Source organism: Dunckerocampus dactyliophorus, chromosome 15, assembly GCF_027744805.1.
Source record: "Dunckerocampus dactyliophorus isolate RoL2022-P2 chromosome 15, RoL_Ddac_1.1, whole genome shotgun sequence".
Taxonomy (NCBI): Eukaryota; Metazoa; Chordata; class Actinopteri; order Syngnathiformes; family Syngnathidae; genus Dunckerocampus; species Dunckerocampus dactyliophorus.
In genome coordinates this window covers 12579202-12602375 of record NC_072833.1, presented here as the reverse complement: position 1 = coordinate 12602375, position 23174 = coordinate 12579202, and the positions used below count along the sequence as shown (strand labels likewise).

The following is a 23174-nucleotide window of genomic DNA, read 5'->3' as shown; positions in this document are numbered from 1 at the left end:
AAGGTGCGAAATGCCATCTCCTAACAGAAAACCGATGCTAGCTTGCAGCACCCTCCATTAAAGGTGTAGGGCACCGTGCATAGTGTGTCCCTAACAATGCCATATTTGTACATATGTACTATATATACCGCTTAAATTGCGAGCTACCATTCCCGCCAAATACCCCGTCGCGTGTACATAAGAAAGGAAGAACGAAAACATGCAAACTTGTAATAGAAACAAGAACAAAATTACACCTTTATCCAGAACTGTGCCAAAAATGATCAATACGAGGGAAAGAAAAACACCTTTCTTGCCATGTAAACAAAACAAGTCCTGCACCTTTAGCCAGATCTGCACCAAAATGTAATTGTAATTATTATTAATAAATAAGAAATGAAGGAAAATAAAAAGTGGCATCTTGCAATGGAAACAAGAAAAAATGTGAATCTTTATCCAGAATATTATTCATCAAGAAAATACACATCAAAAGTCAATTTTGTAGTATAAACCAAAAACACCGGCATCTTTATCCCGATCTTGCCCCAAATTATGTCATTGTTATTAGTACTAGCAAGAAATTAAGACAAACATTATCATCCTGGTAAAATCAATGACCATTAAACATTCACCATAACATCATTAAGAAATTAAGTAAACTTCCATTGTGGAATGCAAACAAAAAATAAATATATCCAAAATGTAATTTTATATTTCCTTGTATTATTATTATTATTATCATTATTATTATTATAATTATCAGAAAAAAAATGCCAAAATAGGAACAAAGAAATCAAGGGAGAAAATCATGCACCTTTATCCACAACTGCACCAGAACACAACAGAGCAGAAAAAAGTTGGAAATGATGATATTACGTCATTAATCTTGATACAATGAAACAAAAATGATACTCCATCCATCCATCTTCTATGCCACTTATCCTCACGAGGGTCGCGGGGGTATGCTGGAGCCTATCCCAGCTGACTTCGTGCGAGAGGCCTGGTCTCCAGGCAATAATAATGACACTAATTGACTAAATTCATTCATTGGAATGTGTAGATGTACCTAATGAATTGTCCTTTGAATGTACATGTCATTACAGTCGCCCCCTGCTGTCTGCAAGAAGTAAATGCTTTAAAAAAAGGTTCAAAAGTGTCAAACTTTTAAATAATCTAAAGGATATCCTCTTTGTTTTTATTCATACGGTGTTCATTACGGTAATTGGTACTATTACGTCATCCCAATACACAAAATAAATCCATAATTCAGGAAATAACCAATCAACGGCTTGAAACGAGACACATTCCTGAAGCGAGTTGATCCGTGGGGAGTTTTGGTGTATGTTGGTGTGGGTGTGTGTGTGTGGGACTTCGCCTGGTGACGTCACCGCGCACTCACACTCCACAGTGAGCGAGCGAGTGTGTGTGTTGTGGGGGGTTGTGGGGGTCCGCGCAAATGCAAGCGAGCAACCACTTTGCAGCCACAGTCTCGCCACGTTCACGCTCAATGGAGAGCCAGGACATAGACGGATCCCAAATACTCAACACGCCAGAGATTACCCTTACTTAAACAAATCCCCAGAAAAACAGACGAAAGACTACAGGAGGGACAACAAGGGGGAAGAATAGCGGATTTTTGTTTTCTCTCTTCCCATGCGTCTCCACGTTTTGCCTCCGTGGACTCGACTGTCGTTGCTGGATTAAAAAAAAAAACACAAGAAATTAAACAGACGACTTTGAAAGTGAACGCAACAATGCTGATAAGGTAAGAAAAGCATGTGTGCTCTTGGAGGGTGTGTGTGCGTGTGTGTGACAGCTGCCGCAGTGATTTCAGGTGCACGCGCGCACACAAACACATACACGCACGCGTACACGCTCAGCTGTCACCCGCAAAACACCCTTTGACTTGCTTTGGTAATGCGTTCAGGTGCACCCAGTTTTTTTTTTTTGTCATGTCCATTGCTGGTTTGTTCGTCTTTAAATTGAGTTGTGCTGACGTTGATGAGTTATAAGCAATACTGGGCAACTTTTGACGCTTTAAACAACAGTTTGAAGTAAAAAAAGCAAAAAACATAAATACTTATACCACATTTTGATTTTTGAATGTGCGATAATAACATAATACATTATTTTATTCCCCTTTGCAGCGTGACAGCACACTTTCTGCCATTTGGATTTTCAATTAGATACTGCCAAGGACAAAAGTTGACACTTCGTTTTGGTGAAGCTCTCATAAAAAAGTAAATTTAAAGCTTCTTCATCCTTCAAATGTCATTTTAAGTAAAAAAAATACTATCAATGCTTAGTAATACCTTCTTTTAGACCCCTTTTTTGCAGCATGGGAGCACACTTCTTACCACTTGGAGCATCAATTATACCACCAAGGACACAAACTGACCCCATGTTTTCCTCAAACTGTCATCAAAATGCATTTTAAAGCTATTGCACCGTTCAAACATATTTTTTAAGGAAAATAATAGCAAACAATCTCAATAGTACCTTTTTTTTTTAATGACCATTTGCATCACTAGAGGACACTTTTTGACACCCGGAATGTCAGTTATACCACAAAAGACACAAACTGACACTTTGTTTTAGTTTAACTGTCACAAATAGCACATTTTAAAGCTTTTGCACACTTCAAACTTTATTTCGCAGCTTCAAAAGCGCTCGGAAACTTTGTAAACCTTACAGATATCTGCCCTAATAGGGTACATTTAGTGTAAACTTAGCAAAAAGTGACCCCTGCTGCTATTTCTGGAACTCTCCAGGGATGCACTCCTCTGTTTATATTCTTAGCAGCTGTGCTATTTTAAGCAACAACTGTTAGCTATTGTTATAGGTAAAATAGAGCTCTCTTTATGGGGTGGAAGTGCAGTTTTGGGCCACTAGGGGGCTCTACAAGCAATGTGGTAAAGCAGAAACGCATTAAAGCGATGCATTCAGCGAAAATTAACATATTGGACATATTAGTGTATAGTTGTTGACAAATATAAACATACTTGTGTTTATTTGCTTTATGTGACATTATATAAGTATGTGAACCTACATGGATACAAGGGGCGGAGCCAGGAAGTGACCCTGAAAGTCGTATGAGGTTTATTTTTACATGTTTTGGTGATCTCATACAAACCTTTGCCAGCGTCTGGAGAGAACACGGGGGAATGTTGGGAGCGAGCTTTATGTCTTTCAGATGTCCCGCCATGTGGTTTAAATGTTAAGCTCGGACGGAGACGACACGTTGGAGGGGAAGTTCCCGATATTTTTGTACGCTCCACAAACAAAAATGAGTCATTCTTGTGAAAGCAAAGAGAATGGAAAAGTGTGTGTGCGTGTGTGTGTGCAAGTGACAGAATGCTCGTGGTCAGCTTTGAGGGATTTGGTGTGTAAGAATCCCAATGGCGGAGAGACCGAACCTCAGCAATATCGTGTGTCAAAAACAATAAAAAGGCAGCACATGCTTTTTATTGGACAATAGTTGACGTCAGACTGATTTAATTGCATTTGATGTAATTTTATTCAATTTAATAAAATAAAATTGGAGTTAATTTTTGTCTGCTGTAAGACCAGGCTTTTTCTTGATGTCTTAATTTTATTTATTCATTTTTTAAAATTAAAATAAAGCTAAAAAAAAAAGAATGGAGGTCCATGCTTTTCGTTGGACAACAGGTGAGAACAATTTAACATGATTTAAGGTCTATGATGTCAGGCCTGACCTTTCCTTGTTTTTTCAAATTGATTTATTAAAAGACTAAAAGTGATTTCAAAATTGAAATACTTTCTTTTCTTTGGACAGCAAACCGCTGGAGTTATTTCATTTAAAAAAATATTGATTGAATGTAATCGTGTTGGGCATCAACCAGCTTTGTTCTTTTTTTTTTTAATGTACATTTTTGGAGTGTTTAATGGGATTTAGCTCATGGCTTTGCAAGTTCTTCCACACGAAACACATTCAGCCATTATTTTGTTGTGTGTTTAATGTCAATCAGGTCACTTATTTCTCCATGTATTGCTCTGTTGGTTCATGTTGGAGTTTGATGAGGTGGAGGTCAGGGCTCTGGATGGGTTGGTCTTTATGACGTATTTATGTATTTATGAACTTATTTATTTAACTTTTTTCAGCAGCCAGCAGAACATGAACAGAGAACATGCAGAACTGTTAGTTTAATGGCAAAGTGGCCTCAGAGCACTTAAAGTGAGAGTCGAAAATGTCCAGCCTCCTTTTGTTACCTGACCTATTTAGTCCAATACTATGTGACTAGTACAAAAGTACAACATTTTGTACGATTTGACACAAACCTAAATGTAATTTCATGCCTGTTTTAGAGTAATATGAATACACGGGAAATGAATTGTTCAATAATGTATTTTTTTGTTCAAAATTCAACATTCAAGATTCAAGAGTTCTATTGTCATATGCATAGTAAAACAGGCAGTTATACTATGCAATGACACAATTAACAAAATAACAATTTCAATATTTTTCTTATATAAAATCTGTCCTGTAAAAACAGTATCGATTCAGAGTCCAGGGTTATGATAGCACAGGTGTATCCAGCTTGCAGCACAATTAAAGCTACTTTGTCATAAAGAAAGGAGAGGTGAGCTATTTGTGTTTTATGTGACTGCCAACATTTCAATTGCACTTTGTTTACCAAGCACAGCTCTACTCAGTGTGCTCATTTGGCATTAAATACAATAGAACACTTACAAAAAATACTAAGAGGTGAAGCAAATATTCTTTGGTGAACTACTCAACATTAGCTGGTGAGCTACTGCTAGCTTACGAGCTACCTGTTGGAGACCCCTGTGATAGCACCACTATCTTAAATCTAGACTCATTACGTGTTTATGTTGAACAACTCAGACACCATAGTAGTGTTTTCAAGACTAGCCATAAGTATTATCATGATAGCAAGAAAGCAAGATTGGCAAGTGACACTAAAAAGGCAAGTTAGCATGTATCCCGTGAACGTGATAGCCACTTGTAGCTCGCCCGTGGGACAAAAACGAGCTGGCCAGCTGCCACCAGAGAGACAAAATGTGTAAACAAAGATGCAAGAAAGTGGAATGAGTTTGAAACGTGAGCAATCACACACGCTAGCATAGATGGGCTTCGCCTGTGACAAGCTGCCATCAGTTGACTACACAATATACTGACTATTTTTCATTCTCTCCATAATAACAAACAAAGTGAACGTCAACACAAGACTTTTGCATACTTTTATCTGGTCACACATGCACAAGTGCCAACAGGGCAGACAGGTGATTCCGGTGTATGTTTATCAAAATAAAGCGCATTGAAACATTTTTATGATATTTTGATATTGTTTTCCAACTAATTGTGGTCAATATGTGCATAAATGATGAGCTATATATGTATCTACGTATATAGAATATACTGTACATCCATCCATCTTCTATGCCGCTTATCCTCACTAGGGTTGCGGGTATGCTGGAGCCTATCCCAGCTGACTTTGGGCGAGAGGCGGGGTACACCCTGGACTGGTCGCCAGCCAATCACAGGGCACATATAGACAAACAACCATTCATACTCACATTCATACCTATGGGCAATTTAGAGTCGCCAATTAAGCTAACATGCATGTTTTTAGAATGTGGGAGGAAACCGGAGTACCCGGAGAAAACCCACGCAAGCACAGGGAGAACATGCAAACTCCACACAGAGATGAGCATATGCAGTATCTCCCTTCATACAATATATTACTTAACATTGTTTAAAAACAACAACTGATTTTAAAGGTGAGTCATGGCGCTGTGCTTCGACCAATTACACGTAGCGGAAACCTTGCATGCTTTTCATGATTTAATTTGACTTATATTTATTTTATTTCATCTATTTGTTTTATCTGTACTTGTAATGTTCATTTATTGATTTGTTTGTTGATCTTTCAACCACATTTTTTTTATTTGACTTGAAATTTCATATTTTCATGTTGTTTTGTGATTAAAAAAAAGAAAAATAGTCACGATACATGGTTTTCATTTGGCAGTGACATTTTTATGTTTTATATATTTTAGATTTAATTTCTATTTAAGTTTATTGTATGTTATTTAGTTTGATACAATTTCATGTTATTTTATTTGATGTATACCAGGGTCGTTATGTATTGATTCATTTGGGTTTTTGACCAGGTTGAGGTCGAGGCTTTCCGTTCGTCCATCACAAACTCCTCCAAGCGAGGCCAGCGGTGTCCCGTGCATGTCACGTGCCACGTCGCATGCACGCTTCTTTTCTCGACTATGCAGCTGGGTGTTAATCAAGTGAAGCACGCGCCGCTTGTATGCCTTGATGCGTTGCGACAAACCAGAAAGCTCTTTTATTTCGCACAACAGCGACTTGGCATAATGAAGTGATCATGACTTCACCCTTGCTTCATTTTGGCCCCCCGCTATTTATTTACTTGAGAGCATTTCCTTCTGTAACCTCTACATAACTAGCTTCAAGGGTGGTTTGCTTGAAATAAATCAATCAATCAATCAATCAATAAAAGTGCTACGGTGCAATGGTTTTATCAGGGAACACAAACATGCTAGTTGCCACTGAGTCGGAATAATAAGAAAGCCATTTTCACGGCCGAGCAAAATCACCTCTGCTGTCCGTCAGCCTGTCAAGGAGGGACGCTGAGCCGCGGCTGAGCTTGTTCGTCCACGTTAAGTCATCGTCCCCTGTTTGGCTTTCTGTCCCTCCGTGTTTTCCTCTCGCCTTCTCGCTGTCTCGCACGGCTCATATCAAAGTGAAAGATCACAGAGGAAAAAGTTGTTCTGTCGCCGTATAACACGTCTGCGTCGCACTCGCTAGAAGCTACACCAGTCATTTGCTACACCTGTGCTGTCTCATGGGAGCCAGTGTGGTAGTTATGGCTTTAATAAGCAAACTGGAAGTGATCTTTGCGGCACATAGAGGACAGATACAGTTTGCAGGATTTCGCAAAAATCACAGGGGTGGCGCATGGAGCCACGGGATAACCTGTAAAATGAGATACAACATGGAAATGATGGCTTTAATGATGGAACTAGAATTTATGGAGTGCACACACGACAGATAGAGTTTGCAGGATTATGCAAAAATTACAGGGGTGGCGCTTAGGCCACGAAATAACCTGTAAAATGAGATTCAATGTGGAAATGATGGCTTTACAAAGCTAACAGGAACTTATGGAGCGTATACAGGTCATATTAAGTTTGCAGTATTACACAAAACCTACAATTTCCTTTTGGACTCATATGATAATGTAACGAGTACGCCAAGAAACAATGACATGTGGGTGAGAATCCGGTTAGAGGAGTGCATAACTGACTTTAATATGGTATGGTATGGTGCACTATTCGTATCAGTGGAACCACAAAAAGCCTGGAACCATCATGGCACCACCTATTGTTGTTTTACGTCCTCCATGAACCAGGAAGTATTCCATTTTGTTTCACTTTGGTTCATATTTTATTACGTTGTGACACTCATAAAAACAAATACATCCTTTTTCTCAGAAAATTGCGAAACTACAGTCGTCCCTCACTACATCGCAGTTTGAACATCGCTTCCTGACTATTGGGTTTTTTCACAAATTAATTAATCAATTAACACTGTTTCCTGGTTGACTATGGCTTGTTATTAGTCAAAAAATATTGAAAGACAAGTCATATGTAATATTGTGGTCACTCGGCGTCAGTAATGTTACATTGATGCGGCATTACGTGACATTACATTACCTTACGACTGTATGTCCGACATGACATAGTGAACAAAAGTTCTCCTCGCATCCCATGTGGAAGTGGTGGAAGTGAAGTTTTTGGCTTTTACTTTGTCCTTCTTCCACATCTTCCATTTCAAACCCTTTCTTATCTTTAGAATAAATACATTGGAGGCTAACTAGTTAGCTCAGTAGCATGCTATGCTTAAAGCGGCAGCTGTCTCTTGTGTCCCTGCGGTGATCCCGTGCCTTACAGTTGAGCAATGTGTTGTAAACAAAAAATAGGAGTGTAAATGTGACTATAGGGGTGCTATTTTATGGTTACAGGGCTCTAAAAATGGTAAAAACTATAATTAGAAAGTTATAAGCATGTGTTCTATGGTCAAACTATGAAAACATTTAGTAATATTGAATCCTGCTGAGTGGAAATTCACTTATCGCGGTCGGGACTGGAAACAATTAACCGCGATACACAAGGGATGATGTATTCTTGTTTTTTTCTTTTCCATAATAAACAACATGGCAAACATCAAAAAACACGTGTATTGTTATTATCTTCGCAATATCTGATGCAGCGCCCATTTTGGATCGCTGTGTAGGGATTGGTGTACCTAATGTCGTGTCCGAGCACCACGTGTGCTGTGAAGGTCTCGCAGCTGTTTTCTGCTCTCCAAAGATCGGGTTTCGCCACATATGATGGACGCCAAACGGCTGTGGCCAGGATCAGGATCGGGGTCAGTGGTGCTGGAAAAAGGATCGGAATTCTGTCCTTGACCTCCATTATTTTTCTTCAAAACGTGGCCTAACCAACAAACTGTCACCGTTAGCATAAGATACCATCACGGTACAGAAACTAAAACAGACGGACGGCGTGTTCAAATAGTGTTCCATTTCAATAGTAATACAAAAATTAGCCATGCAAGTGGTACAATTTAAATTTAAACGTGACCATTTTTAGACATTTTCTATCACTCACCGCTGCAGCCCGTTCTTCGATTCGGGGGGGGGGGGCCTTCAGTGCCTGCCGAGCACCAAAATAGAGTGTCATGATAAAAATAATATTATATAAAAGAAAAAAAGGCTCCTTCAAAGAACAATTATGCTACCCGCTGTGCCAAATAGACAGGCTCACAAGATGAGTGTGACGGAGAAGTGCTTGTCAAGTGCGGGGGAAAAAGCTATAGTGTATGTGTATATGTATATGGATATGTATGCACAAAGCCAAGTATTAGCTACTGCATTGGTATTTAATGTAATGGAATCAAATAAATGAAATTATCCAACATTAGGACAAGCAAATGGGACCCAGTATAAGTTTGCAGTTTGCTGTGGTTTAAATCCTGCCTAGAGGTGTTCTAATAGTTTGACCTACACGTGTGCCTGATGTCATCTAAAACCACTTACTAGTAAATCTATACCTTTCTAATAAAACTGCGTTATTATTTTAATAAAGAAAACAGGTCTTGTTGCTGTGTTCTCCAGGCAGCGCATACAGGCTGCAGTACGGAAAATGACAACAGTGACAACTTTTAGTCCTTTTTTTCTGGTCTTAATTTTGTATTCCAGTATTGCCATTCTTACACTGTTAGTAGTCCATGTAACCCCAGTATCCCCCCCACCCCCCTTACCCCCCCCACAACTACCTCGCTGTACTCAATCTGCAATTATTGCGAGCTGCTTTGAAGAAGCCAGGCGGAACTAAAATGACTTTTCATGTCGACTATAATGACTGCCATTTGGACGCCGACACTGAGGGACAGAGGGGGGGAGAAAAAGTACTATAGAGAAAGACGTGAAAGAGGGATGAACGGAGGAGGAAAATGTCTGAGGTCACCTCTGTTTCCGTGGCCAAAAGTATTGGAACACTTGGCTGTGTGACTGCATGACTGTGGCTTGCTGAGTTTGGCGTGGAAGAACTTGAGTGGTCAATGCAGACAGAGCCTGAACTCAACCTGATCGTGCACAAACTCATGCTTTTTATTCAGTGGCATTACAGGTTTTCACATTTTATTTTTTGAATGCCAGACCAGGGTATTTATGTATTTTATTTATAATTCCATCCATTTATTTATTTGTTATTCTCTTTTTGTTCCCTCCCCCCCAAAATTTTAAAACAAAATAAAAAAAAAAAACATATATTTGGGGTAGTGTATTTAATTTTATTTAAACATTGCGCCAGGGTGTTTTATTTATCAATCTATCAATTTAGCTGTTTTATTGTTTTTTAGTTTTTATTCCCACCAAAAATTATAATTTTTTGGGGTACATGTATTTATTTTGATGCCACACCCGTGTATACATGTATTCATCTATCATGCTGCGTCTGTTTTTTTAGTTTTATTTTTATTGGTATTTATTTTATCTGATGCAATTTGTTTGTGATTGCCCGACAAAAAACCAAATTATTTGGGGTGGGGTATTTATTTGTACTATTATTATTATTATTATTATACTATTATCTCATTTCACTGTGTTTAATGTGTTTATGTGGTATCTACTTATCTATTTAAATACTTATTTATGTATTTTATGTGTTTTATTTTGTAAGAAACAAAAGAAACATGTGACAACAGCAGTTTACTTTTCTACTTTTCAGTTGTATTTTGTGTGGACACGCTTCTTTAAGTTAAACAAATTCACATTTAATTCCGGGTTGCATCTTCATCATGCAGCTTTTCATCAGTTCGATGGTCAATGGTCTTTCACTTGTACAGCGCTTTCCCACCTCCTTCGACACTGCTAGCACAGTTACCTACTGATGACGCAGCATCAGGAGCAACCGGGGGTTCGGTATCTTGCCCAAGGACGCTTCGGCACAATCACGGGAGGACGGAGGATGAAACCCGAAATTTTCAGGCTGGGCGGCGACCACTCTACCACCTGAGCCATGCCGCCCGATCTGTGATATTTTTGCAATAACTGTTGTAAGTTGTGCTTGCCACTTTGCAACGTATTCTCTTTCTTTCAGTGGATGTTATTTCAACCAATCCGACTCTTTGAACGATAAAAATCAACAACAATAACGTTGCAAGACGTTGGTACCCGCTCACCCCCTTGGCCATATTTGGACCTTCAGATTGAGATGGGAACAGTTAATAAAGAGAGAGCGTCAAAACTTGTACTAGGTTGGCGTCTCGCGTAACGTAGTCCGTGTTGCCATTGTCCGTGTCAATAATTGATTACATTTTTTTCCATTTTTTTTGGGGCACTTTATTTCATATTTATGTGGTTACATTTTTCCCACCATTTGCCCCCCCGTACCTTGAGTACTCCCTCTAGGTTCCCTTTGCCAACAAGCTTAGAAGCTTCTCACTGGATTATGGAATGAACTGGGTCAAAAGTGGCACCGTATATCTCCCCTCCCAAGGGTGGGCTGCCACTGCCAGAGGCCCGCCGGCGTAGAGTACCATCACCTGGACTCAGCAGCTGGCTATCTTTTTTTACGCTTAATGAGTCCAGACAGTCATGGAGGAGAGGCTGAAGTGTTGGTAATCTATTATTTAGACGCTAGCTGGGGGCGGGAGGAAGTCTGGTCCCAGGAATTTCATGCATGTTTTTGGCAGGGCAAATGCAAGCTCGCCCCCCCTCTGTGTGGGAAAGAAACGAGTGGCTAACAGACGTTAATGTGCCTTGCACCGTTTAAACTTCCAAAGATTCCACAAATATCCCCCTTTTTAACTGCATTGTTAGCCTTTTATAGCGTGTACGTCACTTTAAAATGAGCATTATACAGCCAAATCAACTGCCTACGAAAAATAAGGTAACCAATTGTCTTTAACGACGACGTGTCTCATATGTCAACATACTTAATTGCTATGTAAGTGTAAAAATATGTGTTAAAAAGACGACAGTAATTGTACAATCAAGAAAACCCAATTTGTTTACATCACATAACTTCCTGTCAAGGCTGTTCCTTCTTTTCGAATAAGTGTCGCTGGCCGAAAATGTTTTTTTCATACGGTACGTTTACGTTAATTCCGATCTTCCAGTCGTACCTTATTTCACTGGTGTATAAAAACCATATTAACCGCCGTTAAAAGGACAATAAAACACTGTCTGCTTACTTCACGTAACTTTCAATCTTCATATTCCTGTTACTCGCTCTTCCTTCTTTGCAAGAAAGTGAATAAACTTCTGCACAACATTGTCATCTTTCGTGACGTCGAAATAAAACCTTCCTTAACTAATTATCACACATGCAAAAAAAAAACCCTAAAAACGTTAGCCACTGTTAACAAGACGTCATAAAAAAATCTGTCTTCTTACCTCCCATGACTTCCAATGTTTCTGTTGGGGCTGTTCCTTCTTTTCAAAATAAGTGTCGGCGAACGAAAAATCCCTTCCACTACTCACGTGACATCGTCCACTTTTGTAACAAATGACGCAAAAAAACCCCTACTTAACCTACTTGCCACGCATGTGTAAAATAAAAACGTAAAAAAATGTGTTCGCACTCTTAATTGCGAGTGTAAAAATAAAACGAAACGTCAACCACTGTTAACAGGATGTCATGAAAAACACACAATAAAGCACTCTGCTAGCTTGATGTCACTTCCAATCTTCCTGTTCCTGGCTCTTCTTTTTTTGAGAAAGAAGTGTCACTGAATAAGTGTCAATGAAAAATCCCGTGCGTCATCCACTTTTACACAAAGCGGTGCAAACCTGCTACCTAAAAATGTAAATACGTTAACCACTGTTAACAGGACATTGTAAAACCACAAGACACTTCGCTTACTTTATGTAACTTCTGATCGAACTGTTCCTGTTCTTGGCTGTTTATTGGTTTTGTGTTGTCGAACAAAAAAACCCTGTACGTTGTCCACTTTGTAACAAGTGTCTCAAAAAAAAAAGCCAACTTAACCTGCTAGCCACGTGTGTGTAAAAAAATAAAAAGTTGAAACAAAAATGTAGCGTCACAGATGTGCATTAGCATTCTTCATTGCGATTGTAAAAATACATTGACCACTGTTGACAGGACATTGTTAAAACAACAAAACACTGTCCACTAGCCTGACTGATATCTCCAGTTTTGCAGTTCTTTGCTTTGCGGAATAATTGCCGCCACATGCTTGCGGAACTACGATGCCGTACACTATGCTGACGTCATCTGTGTTGTAACAAGTGTAACAAAAAAGGCTACTCACTTTGCCATGTGTGTTCAAACAAACAAAAAACATTAACCACTGTTAACAGGGTATCATAAAAAACAACAAAACACTTTCTGCTTACTTACTATTACTTCCGATCATCCTCTAGACGCTCTTCAGTCTTGTTGGTAAAAATGTGTGCGCTAGGCTGATGTTCACCATTTGGAAAAAGTGTTGCAAAAAAAGCCACAGCTGAGCTCATGTGAGGTCATTCTGAAGTGTTGCGTGTCTTTGAAGCTGTATTTTTGTGGAAATGTTATGTTAAATTCCAAATTGTACAACTTCAGGGGAATTTAGAGGTTCGTAGTTTATTTTTTTTAATTATTAATGTCGTAATTTTGACACTGCTCTGTATTAAATGGAACATACATTGTTAGTATGCAATATTTCCCTTAGTTCTATCTGAGATGTTTTTGCTATGATTGCTCAAGGGATAGTTCGGATTTTTTGACAGCATGACATTCTGTTCCATTGTATCGTTGCGCGCTGGCGCCTGGTCATTGGTGTATGTTCCACAGTTTTACATGTGCGTCACAGCGGTCTTCATCCGTTGTGGAACACGCGCATGTAAACACTGTGCAACACATTGACAACAATGGACAGCTGACAGCACGCGGTGATAACACGGGAGAGAAAGTAGCGCAGAGCGATTGTGAGGTCTGATTTTTCGAGGAGGCACTTTTGTGATGCAAATTATCACTCTTTCGAACGCATATTGTTTTCAGAAGCCAAACCCTTTACTTAAGTGGCCCCACCAACTAACCACCAAATCCGACCAGAACTCGGCTCACGGGACGAAGTGGGGAGTAAGTCACTGTTGATGCACTACACTGCTGATGGCGATGGCATGCAACTTCATGTCAAAAAAAACAACAAACTATCCCTTTAAGGACGTACCATGTCGTAACACAGGCAAAACACAACACTAGCATTGAGAAGCTGGCGTCTTGCGTGATGTTGGCGGTTAAATTCCGTCTAAAATGTCTCCAACATTTTAGGTGACTTTTAAGCCCTACTTTGTTTTGCTTGTTTACTTGTGTTACTTAAAAAGGGCATTTTTGAGGTTCCACTTTAGTGTATTTTTATGAATGTAGTTATTTTTTCACTGACGTTTAGTAAGTATAAAACACATTTTAGACTCTTTGGCACTATATTAATGTCATTGGCTTTCTCTTCTTTAATTGCAACTCTTCCAACGTTATGAACTAAATAAAGTAAATGAAGTTACGAAACATCCCTTCCCCCCTTTGGCAGATGTCTATATTTGCATTCTGGTATTCCCAAATCTACCGGCAACAGTTAAAGATAGACCGTCCATTTTAGCCTCGGACTTGGATTACTCTTAAAACAAAGTCTATGCGGACAAAGATAGCACATATGAGTTTCCGAATGTAATCTTAACTGGTGACCTAGCGAGGACACGCTCTATGAAAAGTACAGTACACTTCAGCCTCAAGAAGTCTGGACAAGGAATCCCATGCAGACGCTATCTTGTCCTTACACGTCTTCCTCCTCCGTGGACGCCAGGAGTAACATTCCGTGAGTGCCGTTGTAAATGGACACCTCAACATTCATGCCAGACGAAGGGAAAGCTGGGAATGCGACTTATGTTCCATAACCCCGAGGCCACAAATGGTGCACGACCGAGGTTGACAAGAGGAATGCGGACAGACGGAAGACGGAATGTAGACGGGATCAAATGCAAAAGGAACTCAGGACGCATGGTCGGGTATTTTTAACAAACTTTGAACGTCTCGTCTTTGATTCCCAAATTCCGGCCAAAGTGTTCTGCTCTATGATCCCTCTGGTCACTGCAGTGCTTGTGCCCTGATGCAAGCAGACTGTAATGCCGGGAACCCAGAATATTTGTTTTATTATGAAATTAAAATTAAAACAGGAACAACATTTCATTAAAAGCACAAAATAAATACAGACACAGTATCCACTAGTATGAACCTGGCGTTTATTTTTCACAGAAGGTTTATACGTCCCTGTTTGACGTGTGTGGTAAAAGGCAGTGTACTTGTATGAATTAGCTTGAGGTTGTGCACCCAACTGGGGACCCCTGGATTATTAATTTATTTAATTAATCATTTTATTGTGCTTCATTTATAAGGCAGTATCTCCGATTGTATTTGTCTTCATATATATTGTGTATTTAAGTACCATTTTATCTACTTTCAACATTTATTTGGGGTAGGATTTGTAATAATTTGTATTGTACTTTATATACATCATGTATTAATCTGTATACTACCCACATTTATTTGGGATAGGGTATTTGTCAAATTAGATTTTGCTTCCTTGTGCTTAAAGTCACTGAGAGAGAGAGAGAAAAAATATATATTAAAAAAAAAAAAATCTACAACATCGACACCAAAAAAAGTATCTCGGCAGGAGCGTGAGGCGATTATCTTCGGAAATTAGCTCGCTCGTTTAAAAGCGGCATTGGATGCAGATGCCGCCGTTCAATGGGAGCCCATTATTCCAAACGACTCTCATTAAAGCCGCAGTGAAATAAAGCAAGCTAGAGGGGGTTGAAGGGGGAAGCAATGATATAAAATCTTTAGAGGCGGCTGTGCGGAACCCGGTAACGCCGTCTTCATTAACTGACGTCAGGAAGTGAAAAGGCAGCTGATTTCTTCCCCTCTTTAAAAAAAATAAACTCACAAGGAGGTTATTCTGCATTTGCACTCCAAGCCGGCAAAGCTAACAATACCGTCTGAGCTTAATGACGGAGTCTATTAAAATACTCAACAGAGATGAGCGTGAGTCATAGCTGCGCTGTAATTTTCTGTATTTGAAGTTAAGAAGCTCTTGTGGATGGAAACGCACTTTACTGATGATAAAATGTGCCTCATGGTTACCTTTAGCAAGCCTTGTTTTAATATAGCATCTACTTCAACATCTTTTTATCTACCATGTACAGTAATCCCTCCTTTATCGCCGTTTATTGGTCCCAGACTCACCGCAATAAGTGAGTTTCCATGAAGTAGGATTCAGTATTCATGAAATAAATATTTAATATTACCCACGATAGTAGATATTATAATCAGGCAAAATAAGACATTTAAGACATAAATGAGACTCGTGCTCCAGTGTTCTTTCAGTGTGTTTCGTCTCTCCGGATGTGTGGACAGGAAGTGATGTCAGGGATTCAGAGTTGAGTTTTAGCTGGAGTAAGGCCATGTTATTATAATGATGATGGTTATGACTATTATTATTATTATTATTATTATTATTAGGGCTGTCGAAAATATTGCGTTAATGGCGGTAACTAATTAATTTAATTAATTACGCTAAAATTGTTAGCGTAATTAATTATTGATGTAATTATTAATAATTGTATAGCGTTAACAATTAATTATTGTACTGAGTCACACAGAGTCTGACGCTCTTTAATAACTTTATTCTGACTTAAACACATCAACAGCAGTGCAATTCCAACACCATGTATGTATCTCCAACTCACAAAAACGTCTCTAGCCCCTCTTGGAAAGACACTTCCTCATTGTCGATACAAGTTTAAAATAAAAAAAAAAAAAATGAATTTAACATTTTTCCCATAACGCATTTCGTCCCAGTAAAGCATTTCATAGGTTATGGCTGCCGGGCTGCTGCAATGCTGCCCCTGACCACCAGAGGAAGCCATAGGAGTCCAGAGCCAAGTGGGAGGCTGACGACATTGCGGCGCCCCCGCAGCCATAACCAATCAAATGCTTTGCTGGCATGAAATTCATTATTGGAAAAAGTTAAAATAGTTGTTTTTTTAATTTTAAACTCGTATTGGTACCTATATTGTATATTTGTTAGCTACCTTTTGAGTTGCTTTGTGATGGTTTTAGCGTTCTTTGTAAGATGACACTATAAGTCAGACTGTTACATTGAGTAATGACCTCCTGTAATTTCCAATGAGTTGACAAGCTTGCGAGTTTTTTCATAGCTCATGATTGGCTGCTGTCAAATAAAGAGCTACCTGGTCCTCACGGACTTGTGCGCGCTACAATATGCCATTTTATGACGTCATCTGCAGTTTATCGTCCGGTGCGGCTTATATATGTACAAATCTGTTTTTCTCTCTCAATTTAATGGGTGCACCTTAAAGATTGGTACGTCTTATGCACCAAAAATTACCATAATACAGCCATTTCCCGTATTATGATCCTTGTAAGCATTAATAGAACTTCCTTCCTTGGCGAATTGATTTCACATAGCAACGCCTACACCTCACGTTAACTTTTCCAAACTCAACAATAAAAACCACAGCAGCAGCTCCAATATGTAGCTTTACCCGTCGGTAGTCGCCTGAGGCATTGTGACGCGCTGCAGGCGAGCGTGTGGTGAAGCTGGTTGCTAGCCGCCAGTAGCCGGCAGGTGTGTTCTGATAAAGTGTCAAAGCGCCAACGTCATTCGATCGGCTTCACAATGTTCATAATAATAATAATATTAATAAAATTGTTGCTGTAGCTCGGTTAATATGCACGTCACATATGTAAATAGAGCATTGTTGCCGCTTTTTGGAATCTTTTTCAGAAGGCTTTACGGGCGGAATAAGTGTCTCCCATTACGTGCATTAATGAGGTGTCTCATTTTATCTGTTTTTATATCTTTAGAACGCACAGAATAGAGAAAGACGTGTGTTCATGTCTCACATAAGGATTGTGGTTGATGGGAACAATTCCAAAACAAGTGGAGTTTTCCTTTAAGAATCCCACAATATACATCTACACTGAAAACATGTGAATTCAACTTAAATTACGTGGTGTCTTTGAACGCAACGCTTCATGGCTCATAATAACACGGTTAAAGTGTGTATCGAATGTTGTGAAGCTAGTGTTCGGCAAATACATTTTCAGACGTGTGCTTTCTTTTAGTTTGAGTTACATTTTCAGTTCATTTGGAGCTGCTAATACATGCAAATTTTGTTCATAAAGTACAGTAAAAATGGGCGTATTCCACACATGGATGCAAATGGTGCCTGTTATTCTTGTGCCTGTTGTGAAATCATTATAAAATAATTTGTTGTTGGCAATCAAGTCTGGTGTGTGTTACTAGTGACACCTAGTGGCCAGTGTATAGTTAATAAACGTCTTGTATTTCCTTAAAATGTAGTTGTATTTTAGTTCATTTAGGCCAAGAAAACATAATATTTGCTTAAATATGCATTTTATTGACTAATAATAGGTGATAGTCAACCACGAAACAGCGATAATTTCTTAATAAATTAATTTTAGAAAAAATTAATACTGTGTGGGAGTGAGGGACCGCGATGGAGCGAGGGACGACCGTACTTGCTATAGCATCTACAACAGAATTGTTTTTCTAGTACCAATTTACTAGCATCGACTATAGTATCTTTTTACTACAGCATCTACTGCAGCATGTTTTTATAAACATTGTCAAAAGCATCCTGACTATCCTTACTACCATCTACATTTGTATTTTTTTACCAACTAGGCCAAAAAGCAGTGAAAAATGTTATCATTTTAACAACATTATGTTGTTGAACAACTCAAATAAAACAATAATAATGTAACATTTTTAATACATTTGGAAAGTTGTGTAAAACAATCATATTAGTGTTTCCGTTAGAACAATTATCGTAAGCTTTGATGACTAATTGTGCTCTCATGTGGTGCTTACAGCCTCGTTGTCCTCCAGCTGATCAATTGTTTTATTTCTTTTATTTGTGTAATTGTAGTTTTAGTCCAGAATGATTATTTTTTACCAACTATATGCAGCAATGGAGAAAAGTGCTGGAGGTAAAACTGAGGCATTCTCACTCTACTGCACCCTTTTGGGGTCACAACACCAGAGTTTCGGGAGTGGGAGTGGGGGTATTGATTGCCAATGAAGTCATTAATTAAGCCCTAAGAGGACTTCCTGCACAGACACAACAATTTGTTCCTGTCAAAACAAGATTGGCGGTTTTCATTATGACTCTTTTGAACTCCTCTGAGGGACAAGCCAAATATTTGCTAAGGGTACTTAAATGTCAACAAGGGACAAGTAGGTTAATACACATCATGGAGTGGATTCATAAAAAAGGAATGACATGAATTGTCATTGGGATAACTAGGATTAGTTTTAGTAACACATCCTCTTCATGAAAAGACCTCCTGTGTTGGGAGCACTTAGTGAGACACGTCACTGTTTTGCCTCCTTGCCGTCTCCATCCTTCTATGACTGATCTCCCCACGTGTTACACACTTCAAACAGATCCTGAAAGGCGGTGAACATGGCCCGGATGTTTAACAGTCCCTCTGGTGATATGATGAGGTGCATTTTAATAATAAAAAACTAGCAATGATTGATGAGTCTAGTCATACGCAGACATGTAGTGCTCATATAGAAGATTTTTGACCAGCATTTATGCAGTTGGTCCTTAAAAACAGCAGAGCGCTGCTGTCAAATAGAGGATATCTGACTTGTGTTTTTGCAGACATTCCTTAAAACAGCAGAGCACTCCTGTCATATAGAAGGTATTTGATTGGTCTTTTCCCACTGCAAGCATGCCTTGTGTTGTGTTGGAACATAGAGGTGTCCAGAAAAACAGTACCTGTCTTATAGAGGCTCTTTCATTAGTGTTTTTGCAAGAGGGCCTGAAAAACAGCACAGTGCTTCTATTTTATAGAGGATTTTGACTCACATTTTTGCAGTAGATGGTCAGACACCAATCCAGTACCCATGAGAGTGCTTTATAAATCAATACATGACCATTTACAATCATACTCAATGGTCATTGATGATCTGTCAAGCTCATCTGAATGGCACAGTAGATGAACAAAAAATCAAGAACTTTCCCTGCATCCAAAACAAATAATGGCTAACTTAGCAAATAGCAAATCAATACAGTGTTCTTTATTGAGCTTTCATGCTCGACAAGAGGCTGGCTGGCACCCGGCCTCATACACTCTGTCCCCTCTTTTGTTTGCTTTGTGTCAGGAGAAGTGTGTTTCCACACAAGACAGACACTGACTCTATGTAGACAGGAATATGATTTAAAAAATGTAAAAAAAAAAAAAAAAAAAAACATCCGGAAGCCTCAGTCCAAGCGTCAATGGGCCTGGGGTGTCTCCATAGGGTTGGCAGCGCTGCATCCATCCACCCTGCTGTTTGACTCAATGGGTCTGAATAAACAACCCCAAATAATGTCACCACAGAGAAGCCAGTCAAAGATCCTCTATATGACAGAAGCACTCTGCTGTTTTTGAGGACCTAGTGCATAAAAATGCTGGTCAAAGATGCTCTCGGAGATGGAGGCGCTTTGCTGGAGCTAATGCTTAAGTCAGCGATCCTCCAAGTGACAGGAGTGCTCTTTTGTTTTTCAGGACCTGCTACTGTATGTGAAAATAAGGATTTATTCCAATAAGTGACGCTTAGATGAGCGATTCCAGCAGATAAATAGAAGATGTAGAAATGATATACATCAGTTTTGTTTATACCGCCTTCTAAATAAATGGCCGAGGCCCCGCTGTCAGTCACAGATGGTGCTTCCTTTAGAGGAGGGGGGAAAAAAAAAAGATGAGATCACTGACGCGTTCTAATGTGCTGGCAAGGCGGCGGCCATTTTGCACAAAACCTCCGGAGGCAGCGATCGTCACAGAGAGGCGTTAGCGTCGTCTTGGCAGCGCACGGACCCCCCGGCGCCGAGTAGTAACCGATAGCTGAGTTGGAGCTCGTCATGCCAGATGCTTATCGCTGTTGACATCTGTCTGAAACATTTTTTTTCTTTCATGTGACCTTTGTAGTTTTTGTACATTTTAGACTGTTCTTTGTCGTTTAACAAGGCATAGCTTAGTATAGATTTTCCTGAATGGAAAATCTTCGGCGTTGCGTTTTTTGGGGGAAACCAAAAATCAGACAAAAGCTGTATCATTTAAAATAGCATCATGCAGCACATCTTGCAGGATGTCATTCCAGCAAACACATGAACGCTGTGTTTTGCTGGTTCTGTTGGACCCTATTCCAAAAAAGGAGTGGGTCACTTGTTATCTATCATTTTACTGATTTCTTTCTTCTTTTTTTTATTAGGAAAAATAGGTTTGAAGTTGCATAAAAACCCGTAGTTGAAAGTAGCGTCATGCAGCACATCTTGCAAGAACTCCAGCAAAGATCAAAGGATTGAACGCTTTTTCTTCGTTTTTTCTTTCGTTTTTTCGTCACTTCCTGCTTCCCAGCATGCTTTGCTGGACTGCTTTGTAAAGAGTTGTAAATATTACATGTTTAATGTTATGTAAATTGTTGTTTATCATTCCATGTAGTACAGTAGACGCCCCTACATCGTAAATAATCTGTTCCGAGAACCTTTATCTTATAGGGTTTTTATGTTATATGAAGCGTAAAATACATGTAAATAGCCTAATCCGTTCCAAGATCTTCCCAAACTCACCCCTTTGGCCCTTCAAAATATTCAAAGTCCACCAAATATGGTGGGAAAATATAAGAAAACGTTAGCATAAACATAGTAGAGTAACATTCCAATATAAAATAAGGTAATAAATAAGATTACTGTAAAGGAATAAAACTGAAAAACAAAAACAATCTTACCGTTCACGAGATGTTTTGATCAGGAGTGTAAGTGAAGGCAGGAAGGAGGAGGAGGAGGAGGACTAGCCTGAGTTGAAACGCGACTCAAAGAGTCTAAGAGTCAGCTGGTCTCACAGACAAACGCACACGCACTACACGATAATGCTGTGCAAAATTTTAATTTGTAACTTAACTTAATTGTTTATAAGTTAGTTTAAGGGCGACTACGAAGAGGAAAGGAGGTTGAAGGGAGAAGCCTGTCTCTCACACAAACTCACGTACGTGCTGTATGAGTCAGCCAATGAGATGAGAGCGTGGAGCGTCAGAAGGCGTCACCAAGTGTACTCTGTTAGTCTGAACTTGCACCGACTTATTAATAAAGTTGATTGAAAAAAAAACAAACTTGCACCGACTTGACGCTTTACGTTATATGGAATTTCTTACGTAATACGATGCAAAAATTTTACATAATTTCTTTACGTTCAGTGGAGTTTACGTAAAAGGAGGTTTACGTTATGTGAGGTACTACTGTATTTGTAGTTGCACTATGTGCATCTGCTTATCTGTTGGTGTTAAGTCTGTGTAGCGTGTATCTATTTAATCTTCATCTTCACCATGGCCATGGTCAGTGTTCTTCGTAGTTACCTTCTTTTCATTGCTATTGTGCGCCAAGAACATTGCAAGTTCCATCCTGGCTGCTGCTTGCCCAAATAAAGACAACTTCCTACTCAAGCAGCTGAAGTGCCTCTGAAAGTCTTTTTGCCGAGATCGCCACAGTATTCTTAAAAAAAAGAACAGGCTCATATGTTATCCAAGTTGATGTCAAACGCTTCTTGATTATTCCGTTTTTGGGGTGGAAAAATCTGCCTTTCAAGTCACACAAAAACTAGTAGAAAGTAGCATCATGCCTCTTGCAAGAACTCATTTCAGCAAACGGTGATGGTGTGTTTTGCTTTGTCTTTGGCTTTTACATGATACTTAATCCAAAAAAAGGACGAGCTTCAACAAGGGAAAAGAAGAATATATGTTGGATGTTTTGTAAAGTAAGCAAGCTCCCCTTGAAAGCCAGCTGTCGCCGTATGTGGCATCACTTGTTATCTAATTTGAGGTCGAACTCTTCATTGATTCTGATTTTTAGGGGACAAATGCCTTTGAAGTCATACACAAACTTGTTGTTGAAACTGGCATTTACTTTGCATCAGTTGTACTTTTTCCTTCGCTTTTTTTTTTTTGCAACAAAATGAGTAGCTTTAACAAGGAAAAGAAGAATAATATGCGATACATCAAAGTCACATGGACTGAGTGGGCTTGCATTTGAAGCTAGCATTGCTGTGTGTGTGTGTCGTCACTTGTTATCTAAGTTGAAGTTGCATGTTTTTTTTGTTTTACTGTAAAACGATACATTTATTGTCACGAGTATCGCATTTGTGATACTTATTCCAAAAAAAGGACTAGCCTAAGTTGAATTTTTCCTTCAACTTTGTTGGATTTGTACTTTGTCGCGTGTGCTGATGCTAACATTGTTGCTACAAAGCTGATGAGAATTGTTGGAACTGATTTTGGTGTGCAGTCGTCCCTCGTTTATCGCGGTAATTGGTTCCAGACCCGACAGCAATAAGTGAATTCATACGAAGAAGTAACACATTAGAAGACCTGTTTAATGACCTATGTTTTTTAACACTATTAGAGCCCTGTAGACATGAAATAACACCCCTTTAATCACCTTTATACTCATATTACCTGATATAGTAGACATGATAAGCAATATTAAGACATAATAACTCACATGTTAGCATTGGGAAAGTTC

The 23174-nt window shown here is 39.1% G+C and overlaps 1 protein-coding gene across 46 annotated transcripts in view; it reads left to right on the top strand.

Moving 5' to 3' along the window:
- LOC129194857 (receptor-type tyrosine-protein phosphatase delta-like) overlaps nt 1–23174 on the top strand; it is a 415432-nt gene that overhangs the window by 273869 nt on the left and 118389 nt on the right. Inside the window, exon 1 of one of the 46 annotated variants that reach the window (XM_054800311.1) lies at nt 1379–1744. The exons of the other annotated variants lie outside the window; for them this stretch is intronic. The gene's annotated coding sequence lies outside the window, so the exon portion shown is untranslated. Of the gene's footprint in view, nt 1–1378; nt 1745–23174 lie in introns of those variants that run through there. 46 annotated transcript variants of the gene reach the window in all.